The 20,809-nt window shown below is 31.7% G+C and overlaps 1 pseudogene; it reads left to right on the top strand.

Moving 5' to 3' along the window:
• Nucleotides 1-2,964: 2,964 nt before the first annotated feature.
• On the top strand, nucleotides 2,965-8,765 carry LOC112720448 (uncharacterized; annotated as a pseudogene).
• Nucleotides 8,766-20,809: the final 12,044 nt, after the last annotated feature.

The following is a 20,809-nucleotide window of genomic DNA, read 5'->3' as shown; positions in this document are numbered from 1 at the left end:
AATAAAACCATGATGCATTAGAAGTTTTGATGAAATTAATTACCGAAATAAAATTATTAGTGTTGATACGGATACAATAATTCAAATTATTTTATAAGTTATTATTTATTACTTTATACATATAATATTTATAATTATATATTTATTATATTTAATATTATATAATTATTTTAATAAAACATAAAAATACAAAATAAGTTAAACAATACTTAAAATATATATACAAAATAAAATAATTTTAAATTAATTTAAATGAATTTTTTATTGTCTCTTTTTTTTTTTTTTAAATGATCAATTATTATAGTATATATAAAAGTAAAAACGTTTGATAACTAAAAAAATTAATAAAAAATCGTCTAAATTTATTTTCTTTAATATTTATACATTAAATAAAATAAATTCTGACCTTTTTTTTTTATCTTTCTAATATTATTGATATAAAATAATTCATGCATAAGTGTGCACGAGTAAGCATGCGAAAGACAAAGTATACGTCCAACAGTAAAGAGTAATAATGATAACCTAAAAAAACTTTAAATCATGATATAATTAATTCTAGCAAAAAGTGACTAAATAATCCCACCGTTTCATAATAATTCAGAAAATATTTGTCTAATTTATAATATTTGGTGGTATTAAATTAATGTTTTTTAACCTTTAATTACCTATAATAATAATAATAATAATAATAATAATAATAATAATAATAATAATAATAATAATATAATTTTAAAAAAGAAAATAAGTGTAATATTAACTGAAGTTTTCTTTTAAAAATAATTTGTTTGTTTACATAATTTTCTAGAATTTAATTTTAATATATTTTAGTATAAATAATTTATATGTATATCTAATTATATAAATAATATTATGTTAGCCAAAATAATTACTCTTTATATTGACTATGTCTATTTGAATATTTATTTAAAAAAATTAATATAATTAAACTGATTATATAAAATATTTATATATACTGTTAGTGTATTAAAATTAAATTTGTTATTAATTTTTTTTGTTGGTTTATATATTTTTTTGTTTTAGTTTAGATAATTATTTATAATGGCAAGAGTAAATTCATTATTCAGAGTATAGTCATGTTTTTAATGGTGGTGAAACTTGTGATTGATAAAAGAAAAAATACAAGTGTAGTTAATTTTATGTAAAATTGATAGTTGAGAATGATTAAATAATTTAATTTATTTAATTAAATTTTTATCTAATAATTTTTAATTATTAACTTTATATGAAGTTGATTGCACCTAAATTTCTAGCTAATGATAAAATATAGAAAAATAATATCAGTAAATCTAATTTAGTGTTTCAGTTTTGGATACCTTATTTTTACTTATCAATTAAATTATAGTCTATGATTATATAGATACCTATATTTAAAGGTCCGAATTCCAAATATTAATTTATAGACTCTAGTATTGACTGTATTGTACGCATGCCTTTATTTTAGGCAGCCAGATAACTAATAATGACCACTACTTGCACGAATGCATCATAGAAGCAGAAAAGTATCGTTCACAAATTTCAGTTTTATTTTCTTTTCAGTTTTTTTTTTTCTTTTAAGTGTGTTTTTGTCTTCCAATTTTTTTTTAAATATATATAATATTAAATTTATATCAATTTTATTTATAATATTTTAAATATAAAGTTTAATTTTAATATACTAATAGTATAAAATATTTTACACAATTGTATAATTACATCCGTTTTTTTAGATAACTATTTACGAGATTAATATAAAAAATAATTATTTTTACTGATGTGACATATATATAAATATTATTTTATACATCAAAATTAAATTTTTAAATATATTTTAATTCTACTCATACACGTTAATTGCGTCTATTATAACAATTTGATTTTAAAATATAAACTAAATATAAGGTACAAAAATAATTCAAAACCAAATATTATTAATACATGAGTTAATTAAAGCTTAATTCAAACATTAAAAATAAAAATTAATAATATATAAAAGGTGCTTTTTAAACTTGCCACAATCATTAAAAGATAAAGACATTCATTATTTTTTGGACAATGTTAGACTATCAACAAAATTTATTTATTTTTTTTCAATATTTAGTCATACTCTAAATTTTGAGTATTAAATTCTATATCATAAATTTTAAGAGCAACTATGATATTAATTTTTATTTTAATTTTTTTATCTCACAAAATAACACATCAATATTTGTGAAACTATATATTATAATAATAATTTTGATATTAAATATAAAATTTTATTACTCTAATCTTTAGTCTCACTTCAACGTAAATTTTAGAAAAAATGACAAATAGCTCCTGACCTTTTGTCCCGCAGATTTTTTTGTCCTTAACCATTGAAAAATACTTTTAAGTCTCTAACCTTCACAAAATTTGGACGGATCAGTCCCTCCTTCCAAATGCCTCCGTCAGGGACTGATCCATCCAAATGCCTCCGTTAAGGACTGATTCGTCTAAGTTTTGTGAAGGTCAAAGACTTAAAAATATTTTTCAATGGTGAAAAACGAAAATGTCTGCATGACAAAAGGTCAGGGACCTATTTATCTTTTTTTTCTAAATTTTATATTATTTTTAATTATTCTATTAAAATAATTATACAAATAACAAAATTATATTAATCTTTTATTGAAGTAATATTATTTTTTTAAAGTAAGTGGTTTCATTTCATCTATTCATTCTAATGCAAATTTTAATTCTAAATAAATTTATTTTTTATTAGTATCAAAAGCATATTTCAAAAATATTTTATTAGAATTGTTCTAAATCTCAATTTTAATAATATAAAAATAAAATATTAATAAAAATGTTAATTAATATTAATAAAAAATATTAATCTCTAATATTTTTAGTCGCAAAAAAAATCCCTAATATTTTCCTTAATACTTAATCTTATTTTACGGTCAAACTTTAGTTGAATATATGAAGTTGTCTATTTGTGATTGAATTAGTGTGGAACGCAAAACACAACTGGTTTATGTTAGACGAGGCAAAGAAAGAAGCTTTGACAACTGCCTTGCCTTCGTCGTTTTCCTTCCTTCTTCTGCACCTTTCGTCTTTTCCTTCTGTCTTTCACTCTCTCCGAGACCTCTCGCTATTATAACAATATATATAATATTCAATTAAATAAATAAACAAACAAATTAGTAAAAGAAAAAAAAAACCTTTGGCTGCAGAAGCTGTCATTTTTATTTGTTTTGTGTTTCAGGTTCTTTCAATTTTCCCGCTCTGTATATAGAAAACCTTCGTTACTTCCCTTCCTATCCTTTCTTCTTCTCCTTCTTTCAATTTTTTGAACATGTTTTCTTCTTAAGCTATATAAACTGAAGCAGTGGTTTCAGATATTCCATTGTTACATATATTGTCTTTCTCGTTTTCCGGGAAAGTGGAGAAGTAAAATATGAATACCAGAGCACGCACCAGTCTTCACTCCATGAAAGCACCTTTAAATGCTTCCAAAGTAATTTCTTCTTCGTCTTCTAGATTCTTTATTTTCTATTTTTTTTCAAATGTTTCTGAATAGTTGAAAAGCAAAAGCTTGATATTCCAAAGCCTTAACTTAATCGCAAGAATGGAATTTTGATTTTGCTTAACTCAGAAAAAGTTGTGCACTTTTCACCCAAATCTGAAAAATTCGGTTCTTTAACTCCCCTCAAGAAACGAATAGTTCTGCTCTTTATTTTCTTTCTCCTTTTTATTTTTTATTTTCTAATTTTCTCGCTTATAGATTTGTTTATTTGTGAAATGTGTGAAAGCAGAACAAGATGGAAAATACTATTAGAGGGAGCAGCAGAACAATGGCTTCTCAGAAAGCCGCGAAAAATGTTCGTCGATCTAATCGAGAAAGGAAAATGGCTCTGATACAAGATGTATTTCAATCTTCCTCATCATATCATATACTATAATATAATCTTTGTTTTAATTTTTGTTCATTCTTTCATCTCAGTTCCATGAAAGAATGAATTGCTTTTCTCAATTTTCAGTTAGACAAGTTGAAGAGGAAGCTCCAGCATGAAGAGAATGTTCATAGAGCCCTAGAAAGAGCATTTACAAGACCATTGGGTGCATTACCTCGTCTTCCTCCTTATCTTCCTCCATATGTTAGTATCTCTATATCTTCATTGATCCAACTATTTCAGTTATTGAAATCGTTGTGTCCAAATCATACACGAGTTCATTTGTATTATCATCCTCCAGCTTAGTCCGTTTACCACTGCACAAATTGAATTTCTAAAGGGACAGATATCATGAATTTTTTTATATAAAAGAGTTACATTTTGTTAGATATCTCGTTGCAGTTTAAACGAGTCATCTAACAGTCTCAATTCACTCTATAAATTGGTTAGTTCACTTTGCTCCCATTCAAACACACACACACACCCCAATTCTTCTTCTTCTTCTCACAAATGACGTATAGCTAATATGTGTTTGTAAGTGTGTATTCGAATGCAAACATTAGGCATGATCATATATGATGCATGTGAAAGTAATAGGACTGTTTATATGTGAAACTTAAAGACAATAGAGATTCAGTCATACATTGATTGAAGTGTTTCATACAATGAGATAATGCATCTGAATCATAGTGGAGTTTTATTATATTATGGTTATTCTATTTCCTCAGTTCCACAATGTTGTCACTTTGGAAATTTGATCATCTTAATGCATCTAGATATAAATTTGAGTTATGGACGGATCAAATTCTCAAAGTAACAGATGTTATGGAACAAAGGAAGTATCTTACATGATAGATGGTAAAGTAATTAGGACTCTTTTGTATGTGTTAATTTAGACATTAGAGCTTCTGGCTGAAGTAGCAGTGTTGGAGGAGGAGGTGGTTCGGCTCGAAGAACAGGTTGTGAATTTCAGACAAGGTTTATATCAAGAAGCTGTTTACATTTCCTCCAAGAGAAATGCAGAAAATATGAACGACTCTATTGAGCAAAACACAGCAAGAATCTCAAAACATCAAAGATCCAAGTCATTTTCGCAGAGCGAGTTTCATTCGATGACAATGGGAAGGCCTCAGCCTTCTCTTGCCAGAAGTGCTTCCAGCAGGAAGCTGTTTTCCTCTGACGTTGCGACCGATCACACAGGGAAGCTAGTCAATGGGAGGCAGTTTCACAGAAAACAAGAGTCATTTTCATCTATTCCAGAAGAGGGAAAAGGAAAAGAGAATAGATTGTTTAGTAACTTGGTTAAGGATAAGCAATCACCGGAAAAGAAAACTGCCAAAGTCAATATCCCTATGAAGAAATCTCCACTGAAACAAGAATCAGCTGAAAAGTGCATGGATCACTTCAAGTTACAGGTAAACTCCTTTGCTTTCTTTCCTTCTTCTTATATTTTTTTTATCCGTAACTCCATTCATTCCATCGCAAGTGTGATAGATAGTTTAGAACAGATGAGATAATAAACGTAATTGTCCAATATAATTATCAGTCTTTTAAAAAATGTGTTTATTCAGAAAGTTAAGCAGCATTCGTTAACTTTTTCATTTTTCCCTACTGATAAGGAAGAAATGGGGAAAGAGTATGTTGTGAGAGAGTTAACATAATCTAAGAATAGTTAATTAGCATAATTTCGTACAATCAATTTAAGCCATCTAAATTGGAGATGTTTTTAATCATTTTGTAATCCATATGCGTAATTAAAATTGGACAATGAGTGAGTATTCTTTATAAATGACTTCTCTAGGAATCATTTGTCTATAAGTTGTTTTGAACCTAAACAAGCTGATTTTCAAATGAATATTGTATATGATTTTCATGTTGCTTAGACAACTGCTTCTTTGGCTTGCCAGCTGGATTGGAGATTAGCAGATCAAGAAATGGCACAGAGTTCATCAACTTCGTCTTCAGATGATAAGGTGGTAGAAGTTGATAGCACCCCTAACAGAATTTCAGAGGATACTGTTAAGTGCTTGTGTAGCATATTTTTAATCGGAACATCCAATGACTTTTTGATGGAGCCGAGAACGCCACCATACTCTGACAGGGAAAGCAGCAAGGAAAAAGATCAGTTGTGTGATCCTTATGGTATCTGTTCGGAATCCAAAACAACAGATGTTGGTCCATACAAAAATTTTGTGAGGTTAAAGGCTCTGTTGATCTCAGCAGAACAACAAGTACCCATAGATTAAAGTAAGTAAAGTTGATGTTGCAAGTTACTATCTATCTATCTATCTATCTATCTATCTATCATTTCCTGATTATCCTGAATATGTATGCATAATTAAAACTAGACAGTTATTGCGACCGGAGTATCTATCTAATATTCTAATCTTTCCCTACATGATCAGGTCCCTGCTTGGGAGGCTTGCCTCTCTGAATTTGAAGGGTCTTTCTCATCAGGAAAAACTTGCATTCTGGATAAACATTTATAATTCCTGCATGCTCAATGTAAGTAGCCTTTCTTTTTTAAGTCCCTAATTTACTATCCCCATTATTGTGGTAAAGACTGTAGAGATGTCACCTTTGTTTGCTTGTCACAAATCCTCAGTACCGAAAATGCCTTTTGTTTTCAATATTGTAGGCATATTTAGAGCATGGAATACCTGAGAGTCCTGAAATGGTTGTAGCACTAATGCAGAAGGTACAGTGATCTGGCTCAATCTTTTCTACACATATTTATTCTTGTGGAAGGAAAGCTATATTCTCATTCTTGACTACAAGTATAGAAACAAAATAGTTTCTCAGGATTTAATTTAAAAGTTACAAATTCGTTTCTCACCGAATAAATTCATATCGCTGGTTCTTTATCAGAAAAATTCATCTCATCATAAAAATCTTAGACATACTAATCTGTCACCATTTTGAATGGAGAGAGACAAATTCACTTATTTTAAATCCTGATAAATGGCAGAATAAACTCCATCTTATTTGCATTTCATTTGATTGGAACGAACTACTGGTTTGATCAACCATGCTAAGAGTCAACCACTATTTTGATCTTAAAAAGATTAGTCCATAGACAAAATAGTCGTTGTAAGTTTGATATCTATATGGTGATACCCAAGATTGGCTCTTTTACATGAAGCAGTTAGATGATTTGATATGTTTATAATATAATAGTTCTTAACTATCAACTTTACATAAAGAAGTGCATATGAGTTTTCACTATTTTGAGGACAAAAACGATGATTTACTTAGGAGTTAGGACTAAAATGAAATGTTATAATTTTTCTTGTGGTTCCGGTTAAAATGAAAGAATATTCATAACACATGGAAATGCTTATGCCAGGCAACAATAACAGTGGGAGGCCAGTTGCTCAATGCAATTACAATAGAACACTTCATATTGAGATTGCCATATCACCTGAAGTTTGTAAGTGCAATAATCTAATATCTTCTCTTCTGCTTTTTGATGTGATATATAAAGGACAATGCTATAGAAATTAAATCCGTAACTTTCTCACCTTGGCTTGTTACAGACATGCCCCAAAGCGGGAAAAAACGATGAGGTAAAAGCACGAAGCATATTCGGCCTGGAATGGTGTGAGCCATTAGTGACATTTGCACTATCCTGTGGAAGCTGGTCTTCACCTGCGGTATGCTCTCTTATCATTTATCATTATTCTTTCTTAAATCAAGTTAGGATGAAAGTTTAAAGTTGAAAATTATCCGAATGACTGTGAGAACAAGCTATTTGGATTTTGGACAACCAAATTCAAGTAGGGGCATGCAAGATCCGTCCTCATTCAAAATATATTTTGTTAGATTTGGATTTTCTTATTATTTTTATCCATGTTTTTTAATGTCAAATTTGGGTTATGTGTCGGGTCAACCCAACCCTAACCAAAGTCATATTATATAACTAAAATATATATTTTATAATAAAATTAATGATAAAATATTATATATTATTATACTTTAATTGATATTTTTTATATTATATAATATTATGTTATCTTTAAATGATTTATATATAATATTTATTAAATTTAATCTCTAAAGATTATATTTTATTAATTTGCTGTATAAAATTTATAAAATTATATATACTTCACATTAATTCGGTATATTTCGAATTGTTTAGAGTCGGATTTGACTTTTAAAAATAGTGAAGTATTCGGGTCGGATTTGAATCCAACAAAATGCACCCTCTATTTTCAAGAGCAATTCTGATTTCTGACATGGTCTCACCTTTTCTCGCTCACTAAACTAAATATATATTATTCTATATATCAATAATAGAAAAAAAAAAAAACTGTTTAAAACATATGTTAATGTGTGTTAAACCGCTAGTGATAATACAAATTTATTCCTTCAGGTGAGGGTTTACACAGCATCAAAAGTTGATGAAGAGTTAGAAGCAGCAAAGAGAGAGTATTTACAGGCGGCAGTTGGCATCACAAAGGGGAACAAGTTGATAATTCCAAAGTTGCTTGACTGGTATTCCCTTGACTTTGCAAAAGACTTGGATTCCCTATTGGATTGGGTCTGCCTCCAACTGCCTCATGAAACAAGGAAACAAGCAGTTGAATGCCTCCAAAGAAAGGGTACAGAGTCTCTCTCACACCTAGTACAAATCATGCCCTATGATTTCAGTTTCAGGTTAATTTTGCATCAGTAACTAAGATTCTGCTCGGTAGTTGGAACATGAGACACAAATAGAGATACAATAATGTTATGTGCAAATAAAAAAGTAACCATAGTATTTTTGTGTATAAGTATATATTATTTAACTTATTTTTAATATGTATTTTTTATTTTAATATATATTTTATATGAATAGCTAATTTTTTTATATACACGATAGTCGTTAAAAATGTGTTTGAAGTTAAAAACAGGTACAACACTGCCAATTTTGTCGTTCTAAGTGGAGGCGGAAAGAAAGGAGACAAATTTTCTGTCACTCTGTATGCGTTGTGTCCTATCATCCTTATTAGTCTGCACAGTTTTTTTAGACTACTTGTGGTGGGAGTTTTTTGGTAAATTCGATAGTTCACAGGGAAAGTACATAATGCAAAGGCTTGTAATGATTTCATTTGGGAGACTGGGACTTTTAGCCTTTAGGGGTTCTGTTCTTGGTTTTAGGAAGCTATACGTTGAGATGCAGGTTTCTTAAGACGTTCATTTGGCCATAAAATCCTTCTGGAAACTAATAATAATATCAAATATTGCCCCTAACCACGTTGCATAAAAAAATGCAGCTGCAACTATCTCTTTAAAAGGAAATGGTCAACTTTATGTAGCTTGCTAAATTATAAGTTTTGATGGATAATAAAACAATCAATTTCGAATTTTATTCAACCCTAATTTAGGTGCTCAAGTGCTTACAGATAAATTGAAATGTTTATTGCATTAACGCTAAATGGAGCTTTTTGAAAAAATAATGTCTAAACCACACTACATATCATTTGAAAATTACTCAAAACATAGTAGTATTGTATGAGAAATTACCATTGTTTATGAAACAATTAAATTATTATTTATGATACTTATTTATTTTTTTATACTGTTTAGTTTTTATTTTAATCTTTTTTCGTAATTTATTTTGAAATTTAATTGTTACCATCAAAACTTAGTTTAACAAAATTCCTATCAAGAAGCGAATTATCATAGATTAAATATCTTTATTGTGCTAGAAAAAAAAAGTAAATGTAAGATATTTTTTAATTTACTGATTTTTGTTTTCTCCCAGTCCTTTCCACAAAAAAGGAATTTAATTAATAGATAGCTAACAATGACACAAAGAGAACAAAATTTTCACTACTGAACCTATACATTTCGTCAAAGATGGTATCATTTTTTGAGAAATGCTTTTAATTTTTGAGAAGTTAATTCAATATGTTTAGAAAAGTAGAAAGATATGACTTTTCTCCATTTCAAAAGTTATTTCTATTTCTGTTAGAAATATTAGCTTTTTACTTTTTACTATTATTTTCACACAATGTTTTATCTGCTAGAAGTATTAGCCTTCTACCACTATTTTCATGCAATGTTTCATTTGTTAGAAGTACTGATTCTCCACCGTTATTTTCACATAATATTCCATCTAAACCACCGGCTATATATGTCCTTTCTAGATTTTTTTTTATTATTCTACCATTCTATTTTTATTATTAAATTTGTATTTAACATTTGTTTGGTATGGAATCCCAGTTTTAATTCTATTTTGTCGCATGTGGTTTTATTTTTATATAGCTTGCTATTTTTTTATAATTGTTACTGCAAGTTCTTGACTCCAATAAAGGAGGAAGGAGTTTTAGGGGAGAACCGAATGTTGAAAGAGTTAGAAAAATGAAACTAATAAGAGAGCAAATAAAGAATTAATTGTCTAATCGATTATAATCCTAATAATTAGATTATGTAAAATTAACATTTAATATTGAAAGGTATTTGTTATTATCGTTATTTTAATATCCATTCTCTTGTGTAAAAAAAAAAAGTTATTTTTTTGAGTCATTTATCTAAACACTATAATTTTAAAGTAAGTATTTCTATAACTAAAATCTAAACACAAAATAATTTATTTATAAGCTGCTATTAATAAAAAAATTTATATTTTAAATTTTTATAAAAAAAAAATTATTTAAATTATTTATCTAAATCGGACCAATATCTTAACAAGTAGCAACTTTGTTTTTTCCTAATAACTTATTGGGTTATTTATTCGGTTGCAATGCTTGATGCAGAATACAGAAGTATCAGGTAATGAATTAAATTATAAATTAAATGACTAAGTATAAAATAGAGAAGATCAAATTAGGGTCCTATTTATTTTAGATTTTGATGAATAAAAAGAGAAAACAGTCTTTCCAAGAATGAAGAAGAAAATATCATAATATAGAATACAAATTATTGTTTTTACAGTGATAAGAGAGGCTTTTTTTATTTAAATAAAATAAAAAAAACAATAAATTTTCTAAATGAAATTTTAAAATGTGAATGTCTTAAATTTATTAATATATAAATCGTGTTAGGGTATTATGTGTTAGATAATATGTTAATCACCACATTCTAGTACGATTTATACATGAAACTCCTTCAACGATAACACATAAATCGTGGCAGGACAATGTGCTTTGCAAATTGAACATAACTCATGCCAGGATAGCATGAGTTATGTGTTTTTAGCCTAACTCACCCTAGGATAGCACGATTTATGTGAAAATCCCTATACCACAACACCCTAACACGATTTATGTGCAAAATTCTACCTCACAACACCCTAGCACGATTTACGTGCTACTACCTATTCTCAATACCTTAGCACGAGTTATGAATACAAAGAACTCCTGAATTCCTTCCCACAAGTTATGTTACAAAGAGTTACTCCATTGACGGTGAGGAAGCTCTTGGAGAGGAGGAGAGTTAGGAAAGAAGGCGGTCAACGACAGAGGAGGAAGAAGAAGCCCCTAGGTCAACGGCGGTGCCACGACCAACAGGGTTGTGGAGGACGGTGACGACATCTTCCAACAGTGGCGGTTGAAGTGTCTGTAGGTGGCATAGGGGGGAAGTGCACGGTGGGGCCATAATAGTTTTTGTTAAGCATGGCGAGGAACGAAGGAGACATGTACCGATTAAACGGAATTGTACACATTGTGAGATTTATCAACAAAGAGGTCAGTTGTCAAACTTGTTTACAATCTATATAGTTGATGACAGTAACATATGGAGTTATCTTAATATAATCTATATAGTTTGTAATTTAGATATTTGCTAGTATTTTAGGGTTAAAATGCTTAGGAATATTGTGGTTAGGGTTACAATGCTTATGAATATAGTGATTGTTGTGGGGTTTAGGGGTGGATTTCACTATTAATATATGGTTTTGTTATTATGATGCATTGTTGAGTTGGGACTGTATATTGTTGTTTTATCAGCCAACCCAATGTGTAAAGAGCATTCGTCGACAACAGAAGATGATATTATATGATCGCATAATGCCGTACCTAGATAGTGTCGGATTACTACATGTTGCAAGGCTGAATGATTATTGGTTTAAGCTTGATGAGCCACTGATTAGTGCATTTATGGAGCGATAGCGTCTCGAAACTCACACGTTTTATATGCCAGTTAGGGAGTGCACGGTCACTTTACAGGATGTCGCATATCAATTCGACCTCCCTATTGATGGATTTTCAGTTAGTGGATGTCTCAGTGACTTTGAGCAGTCGATGGAGGGGAGAAAGTCTGCATGGAAGTGGTTTGAAGAGTTGTTTGGTGAGCTTCCACCTGACGATTGTGTTGATGACTTCATCGTGTTGTATGCCTGGTTCTAGAACAAGTTCAGAGTTATGCTAGTTGATACACCAGAGGCCACGGTACAGGTTTATGGACGTGGTTACATCATGATGTTGTCCATGATGCTTTTTGGCGACAAGTCTGGAGCCATAGTTCACTTACGGTGGCTCCCCTATGTTGCTGACCTCGACGGACTTGGCAAGTGTAGCTGGGGTTCGGCCACATTGTCGTGGTTTTATAGGTGTTTCTGCCGAGTTGCTAATCGGAATGTTAAGAACCTAGTTAGGCCACTAGCGTTGCTGCTATCTTGGATATTTTGGAGGTTCCCCACATTCAGGCTTAGAGGGTTCGACAACATTCTATGGCCGCTTGCGGCGAGGTGAGTATGTTTCATGAATGTGGTTTATAGTGCACAAGTTTGATTTATTTGTTTCCTAAATTTAATGCTTATCATTATGTATCTCCCAGGTGGGGTAGGTACTTGCCATCATCAGACGAGAAGGGTTCTCGGGTCATCGCTACCAGACATAGACTAGACAGATTGTGAGTAGATGATGTAAGTCAAACCTTCCGTGAATTGCTTTCAATTATACTGGTTCGTTGTTATGTTTATGTCATAATACCTGAATGTGGCTTTTAGACATGTTGTAGTTTATTTGTATGCCGTATAGCGATTTTGAGGTTATCCAAGTAGTCCATCCTAACATCCTTAGGCCAGAGCATACGATATTATGGAAGTCGACTACTGCGTAGATTTACTTTTCATCAATTGAGTGGCATCAGGTTGACAATGTAACACCCTTACTATCAGAATGTCACGCTTTTGGGTGCGCCACTTTGCTAACGGGGGTATTACGACGACTTTCATATATTAAATAATAAGGTATGATCCTTTAGGCGTAAATCTATCGATGGTTTTACTAAAAACTTAAAACTTTTTCAACAAGAACAAACAACACATATTCACATACTTAATATTAATAATACATTATAGTATTACATACAAAAACAATTACAAAACCTACCTATCTGAATAAAAATCTAACTAACAAGGCGATGGAAAAATAAATTCTAACAACTCGACTTGTAAACATAATCTTCTATGCTCCTATAGCTCTGCATTAAACCTTCGCACCTGTAGCTGAAAGAGGTGAAAATAAGGGGTAATAATTGGGGAGTTCTTAGTAGGGTCAGGGTGTATAGTTATGTTCATTTTATTACCATAGCCAACAACAACGAGCAATAGAATACATTTAGAATTAACAAATAAAGAACACAGAAATCAAACAATCATGTAGCACACCCACAATCACAGGAATTACACTCACGAACAAATATGCGCAAACAAGTATGATGCATGTTTGTCCTATGGCTAATGAGCTCATTTGTCAGTTATATAGCAAAACCCGACATGTCCGATAGCTAATCCTGACACTGTCTCTCTATTGTGCATTAAGGGAATACGTGCCCTGTCACCATTAGAGGGATTATGTGTCCTGTCGCCATTAGAGAGAATAGGGCCCTGTCACCCTTACAACCAGAGAGAAAATGCAGGCATACTCATCATCAATCATCCTAATTTATCATATTCATTCAATTTCATAATTGAAACTCATTTTTTATTATTCTTCTTCTTCATCTCTTTTCCAGAGCAAATGGACAATGCCACTGCATCTTACCCGGTAATTCAAATATTAAATCTCCTCTTTGTGACATTGTCCAAAAACCTTCAAAACCATTTCACTTAAAACCAATTCTTCTTTCCAAACTCAATTCTTCTTTCAAAAGATAAAAGAATAATCATTTATTAGTTAAATTCCTTGACAAGGCTTCTAGACTTTTAGGGGAGCGACAATCAATCTCATTTCAAAACCAAATCATTTAAACTCAAACATAATTCATTCTTTTCTTAAATAAATCAGAATCAAATAAAATAATTCTTCAATCCAAATTAACCAAAATAAAACTTCTCAAAATTCTTCTAAAAATTTTGGTAGCACCTCCCCTAAAATTCGGACCTTGCCACCCTTCTTGGGTCCCATCCAAATAATTTCCAACAGCAAAATCATTTACAAAATCGAACCAATCCTAATATTAAATCTCTTTCAAAATCAAACTAACTCAAAATCCAACTGCTTCCAAAATCAAATTATTTTCTTTAATAATTCAAAATAAGCTAATATAATTCTTAAAGTTTTTGAAAATTCATTTTAACCCCTAAATTTTTTAGAAATTATACTTTAATCACTAAACTTCTAAAAATTCTATTTTAACTCACAAACTTTCTTTTATTTAAGTTCTAGTTTCAAAACTCTTTCTTAATTATATTTTGGCCACAAAATAGTCAAAACATAAGGGTTTTGTGTTTTTTAAAGAACCAAATCAAACTCATCAAAAGTTCATCAAAATTACTTGATTTTTAACTAGTTTATCAATAGTTTCGGTAACTGATTTTTCACAGCTTTTAATTTAATCTTGCGGCCATCAAACCTCATCAAATTTATCTCGAAATACCACATCACAACAGCCGCAAAATAATGAAAACACCCATTTGGCTGTTCAAACATAGCCGAACCAAAATCTCAAGCAAACAACAATAATTTAACAAAAATTTAACATAAACTTAATCAAATTCAAACAATAATCAATCAAACCAACATTCACGTATCAAATTCACAATTAATTATTATAAAATTACCAAACCTACCTCCGTACGAAATCACAACAACAAAAATTCTAGAAAAACCTTTTGATCGAGCTGCTGAAGAAGAAAACCTCAGAATCGACTACTCCACCTCCAGGGCTCCCTCAGCCGAACTTTGCATGTAGGGACAGCAGCTCCACAATCAATAGCTCCCGAATAAAAATGACGTCAATGTTAAGAGGAGGAAGATACGAACACTTTGATTGGATTATATTTTTTATTGGAGTTACAAAACTCAAGAAATCGAACGCCGAAGGTCAAGGTTCCATGGTTTCCTTTCTCTTCTCTCTCACGACCTTTCTTTCTTTTTTCTTTCCTAATGAATCCACTGAAGATGACGATGATTAATGAGAATTTAGCATGCTTAAAGTTTGGATGATATGTGGGGGTACGTGTCACTCATTTAAGCTGCTGAGTCAGCGATTCAAGTTATAAATATCCTAAATAGATAATTATGAAAACTGGATATATTAAAACACAAGTAATATATATATATATATATATGAGTTACTAATATAAATGACATCAGTAACATAATGATAAAAGATATACGATGAAGCATTAGCAAAACTAAGTTCATCGAAGAGTACCGATATTTACTCATATCGGTGAATTTTGAGCTCGATAATAATATTATTAACTAAAATCCATTTTTAAATTAAAAATTTCATCTACTCAAATTAAAATATATATAATTTTCATTACTTATAAAATTACTAGAATTATAGTTTTAATTATGTAAAATATTTCATCATAAAAAAAAATATATATAGAATATGAATTTAATTAAATTCAAATAGTTATAAAATTAATTTAATTATTTATAATAAAATAATATCTAAAAATAAGGAACTCCAATTTATAAAATAAATGATAACTTATTCATATTTAGATTTTAAAAAATATAGGTCGTTACAGACAGAGTTCTATCTCAGCTTGGTGGAATGAAACACATCCCTGAGCTAGCCATCAACATTGACTTCCTATTGTCAAAGGATGGACGAAGATCCACCTGATGGTTTCCTGAGGTATTTGCCACATGGCATGAATATTGGGACTGGAGGCATTAGAGTGTGCTCACATACCAGTTGGTACCAGATCCTGTCGATGCAATTCTTCCTCCTGTCGGTGCAATCTCATCCACAACAAACTCAGAGTTTTCTCTGTTATATAGCTTAATCCGTATGTTTCTAGAGGCCTGTAGATTCTTCTCAATTGCCCTCACAAGTGTTTGGAAAAATTCTTACCTTGCCTTGAGCTGCGACTCTGCTTCCTTCCCTTTCCTAACAAAGAGCTAAGCCAAACGCCCATATGTTGACTTGACAAGTGAACCCACAGGTAGGTTACGTGTACACTTTAGGACGTCATTGATACACTCAGAAATATTAGCTGTCATATGGCCGTATCGGCGGCCGCCATCCCGATATTGGATCCACAACTCTAAACCGATCCGGTTACACCAATCAACTATCCCCGGGTCTTCTCTTTCAAGATATCTATGTAATATTGATGCTCCTGTTTAGACTTTGCGTATGCTGCATTGACAAGAATCTTTTGTGCATCCTTAGATTTGAAGTTAAACGCAAAATTAGTAGCTATGTGTCATGCAATTTGCACGATATGCGGTCGGTGGGAGCCACCCACTATCTGCGGCAACCAACGCAGCTTTGATTGTGTTGTGGCAATCAGAGATAACTAGAATGCCGGGCTGCAAAGTCACGTGCTTATGAAGGTGACTCAAGAAAAACTTCCACAAATCTGTGTTCTCACCCTCTACTAACTCGACCTCATGAAAGCTTGGAATCAAGCAGGGACACTGTTCATACCCTGACCCATAAATAAAGCCAAACCCAAAAAAGGATAAAAGGCCCATCCAAATAGGATGACCTCTCCATCTTACCTGACCTCTTAAAGAGGTCGGACGTGACAAGAAAGGTTCAGTTTTACTTAAATAAGTAACAACCTCCCCTAAATCTCTCCTACTATCTCTATCTCCACCAAAAGATAAGATCCCAATAAACTCCCAAGTTCCAAGATAAAGGGAATGGTTATCCACCAATAAAGGTATAACTACTTAAAAATGTGGTTATCTATTCTACTATAAATAAACTGATACCCCTCAGGTATATTCCCGTTCTACTATACTAAAAATCTGCCTAAAGCCATTGCAAGCTTAAGCATCGGAGTCTCTTGCAGGTACCACCCCCACCTCCTCATGAGGAACTTGGATGGCGGCACCACGGTACTAGAACAAGTTGGACGTTGCTTAAAAAGGAATTTGGACCTCACATTCAGGTCCAAATCATCGGTTTAGATAACACTCGGAACAAAAACTAATTTAATAAAAAGGGTAACAACTATTTAAAAAAATATTTAGGGCATAGCATTCCATTCCCAGGAAAAATTGGCCACTTGTGATTCATCTAATATATATATATATATATATATATATATATATATATATATATATATATATATATATATATATATATATATATAGGGAAATTATAGCGTACAGAGGTTATTGTATATAGAGTTGAAGAGATTTCGTTTTATTAAAGATTGTGGTGACAAGTGGCATGATGATCTTTGTAGGGGAGCAGCTCGGCAGAGGTGTCAGAGTCATTGTCTAGGTTGGACGTTGTTGGAGCCGCGCTAAGCAGTAAGAGTGAGGAAAGCTCATAATGGGCTTTGGCGGTGGACCCCGTAACCGTTATTCTATATGCATTGGAGCAAACATTTTGGACCAAGCGTGTATGTGCTATGGGCTGTTAGTGGGTTTAAGGAATTAGAGTGTTAAGGTGGTTAGAATAGGAGGAACAAAACATAGTTTTAAGGAACAGATGAGCCTGCCGACAAATAAAAATATTTGAGTTAAATAAAAATTAAAAGTATTTAGAAATAAGTATACAAATTTTGTGATTAATTTGACTTTTGGAACGAAATACCAAAAAAAAAAACTTTGAGAACGTAAAAAAAGTTATGAATTGAATTAAGTAAGATATTTAAAAATTGATGTATAATAAAATCAAGATAGATATATACAAACGTTCAGTACAAATGAATGGGTTATAAACAGAATTTCTTTTTTTTTTTTTATCTTGTCTGCAGTATTTAGACATATATATTCAAATTATCTTCTTATATTTTTGTGCAAAACCCTTAAAGGAAAAGCATATATAAGTCGCAATTTGCTTTAGTACTCTAGGACAGGAGACTGTCATGTGTTTCTACATTAGGGTGTTATTATATAAGTTTCAAGCTTGTCGTGTGCCCATTAATTGGATTATAATGTTATATTCTAATTTGCATCACTTGAAATTTTGCTATTATGGTATTATACTATAAGGATGACATTAGTTTTTGTAATCTGATGCGAATCTTCTTACTTTTTTGTTTGTCGTTTGAATACCTTCCGTAAAAAATGGTTACTTATAGTGAAACACTGCTTAAAGAGAGATAGAAAATTGTGATACGGATTGTTCTAGTTTGCTTTTGTAATCCTGTTTCGATATTACATCATTTGAATAGGTTAATAGTTGCATTTCAAGGTGGTTAGTTTAAAAAGGCGTTGTCTTTCTCCTTTTCTCTAGCTCTCTCTTCCTCTCTCCATGTCTCTCTCCCTCTGTTTATGAAATGTCGATATCGGTAGCGCTCGCTGTCTCTCCTTCACTCATCTCTTGTTGCCTTTGTCTGTCTCTGTATCTGTCTCTCCGTTATTGTTTGTCTGTCTCCGTCTGTCACCCTGTATGTATGACTCACTCTCCATCCCTTCTTACCCTGTATGTATGTCACTACCGGTGGTGACGGCACCCTTTAGCTGACGAGAAAAGTTCGACGATGGCGAAGGCGGTGGCTGCTGTTGGTGGTGGCTGAGAGAGAGGGGGTAGTGGGTTAGGGTTTTTGTGTGAAGGAGGGGAACAAAGAAGGCATGCTTTCAGGTGACACCGTTTCAATCTGTTATATGTTGGATTTTATTTTTTAATTAAAATTTTGAAAACCGGTAAAAAACCATCTGGTTCACCGGTTTATTGCCGGTTCGACGAGTTTTTGCGTCGGTTTTGCTAGGCGGTTTCCATGTCAACCGGATTGGCTAGGGAACTGGTTTCCAATTAGGAAATTAGGGCTGCACACTGTGAATTGGCCAGGGTTCCCTTCGGTTCAGCTAGTCAACCCCGGCCCTGTTCAGTGGTATCTGAACGGGTTCCTATTTCGCCTTGTCCTTTGGATATGCGCGGTACGGTTTGGCTCGGCTTTGATCCAAATGCTACTCTCATCCGAATAATTAATTCGCTTGCGGTGCGGGTTGAATTGGGTGCTTCTTTAAAAAAATTTACTCCAACGCGATCCTATTTCAACCACTTTCTATTGGATTTGATTTGCGGTTTTGTAGACTAAAGAACTAAATACATATAACAAGTCTCAACATTAAATTTTAAACAACTCAAAATAACGTCACAAGTCTCCACAGTATCTTAAAAACCAACACTAACACAACGATAGAAGTAACATTATGTGTTCCAAGGAATAACTAAATAAATCTCATTCTTAACATAAAATAATTGTGTTATAATAAGAACACATAAATATTTAAAAATTATATACCGAATTTAATACATTATATGTAAATATAGTAATAAAATAACAATATCATAACAAAATTGTGTGGTTCGAATTGGTTGTTTCGGTTTTCAGACATAGACCATGCAGCACTCAAAAAAATAAATCTCAATCAAATCCAAATTAATGCTGTTATAATCGGTTTTATTTTCGAGTTCAATTAGCTAAGCGATTTACTTTGGATCCGATTCCATTTAAACCCCCTAATTATACCTACATAAACCGAACTGCAAAAACCAATGGTTCCTTTTGGGCTGCCCCAGTTTCCCTAACCATGCTGGAAAGTGGAAACAATACATCCCTTTCCTCACACTAACACATCCTTTTTTGGGGGAAAATTGGCCAAAAATATTTTTTCTGCTAAAGCCCACAGCCACAATGACCTACCTACCATTCTAGCCCTGTTTCAATAGCTCTCACGCACTAATGAATTGTATTGGCTAGGCTCACCTCATCTAAGCCTTTTAACATGTATACACACAGAGGGAAGACTCACGACTTACATTGTGTAGGATACAAAACTAGGTTTGATTACAAAAAACTAAATCTCTAGGATATATTAGTTTATAGTAATGACCGAATTAAGACTTTGGCAGATTGAATAAATAAAGAAATAAGATTAAGAAGATTATAAATTGAAATTATTTTATTTAATGAGTTCATTATAATATGATAATTGCGATAATTATTTTAGTATTTTAATGAGAGCCAGGTTGGAGGGTGCGGTGATGGCTCATCTTCCAAGACAAAGTTGCATGCTTAATTTGTATTTTCCTACTTAATTAGCCGGCAGTTTGCTATTAAGAAAGAAGTTTAATTTCATTCTTACACCAAAGGAAAAATCGGCTAGTATCCATTAAACTCAGCTGCATGCATGGTACAGAATAGTTGCACGTAACACTTCATATATATTGAAGCCAAGGTATACATATAGTATTGTTGTGCCCTAAAAAATATACACCACCGTTGTGTAGAATCATACATGTCTTTTTTATTGCACAAAAAATATAGCTTACCTCTAAAAATTGATGCACACAGAAATCTTTTTTTCCACGGGAAGCTACTTCAAAACCAGATTCAGTAAAAAGTTGATGAAACTAATAATTTTGTTTCTACATAGAATAGTTATGTACAAGCGTGGAAACAACAAAGGTTCACTAAGAAATTCGATGACACAGACGAATTAAAAATCGGAAATACAAGCCAATCTTAAACCATCAATTATAAGTGTCAAGTCTTTAAATACATATTATGCGATACTCGACTTTTGTAACAATAT

This window comes from Arachis hypogaea, chromosome 11, assembly GCF_003086295.3.
Source record: "Arachis hypogaea cultivar Tifrunner chromosome 11, arahy.Tifrunner.gnm2.J5K5, whole genome shotgun sequence".
In the NCBI taxonomy this organism is placed as follows: Eukaryota; Viridiplantae; Streptophyta; class Magnoliopsida; order Fabales; family Fabaceae; genus Arachis; species Arachis hypogaea.
This window is presented reverse-complemented; position numbering and strand designations above follow the sequence as displayed.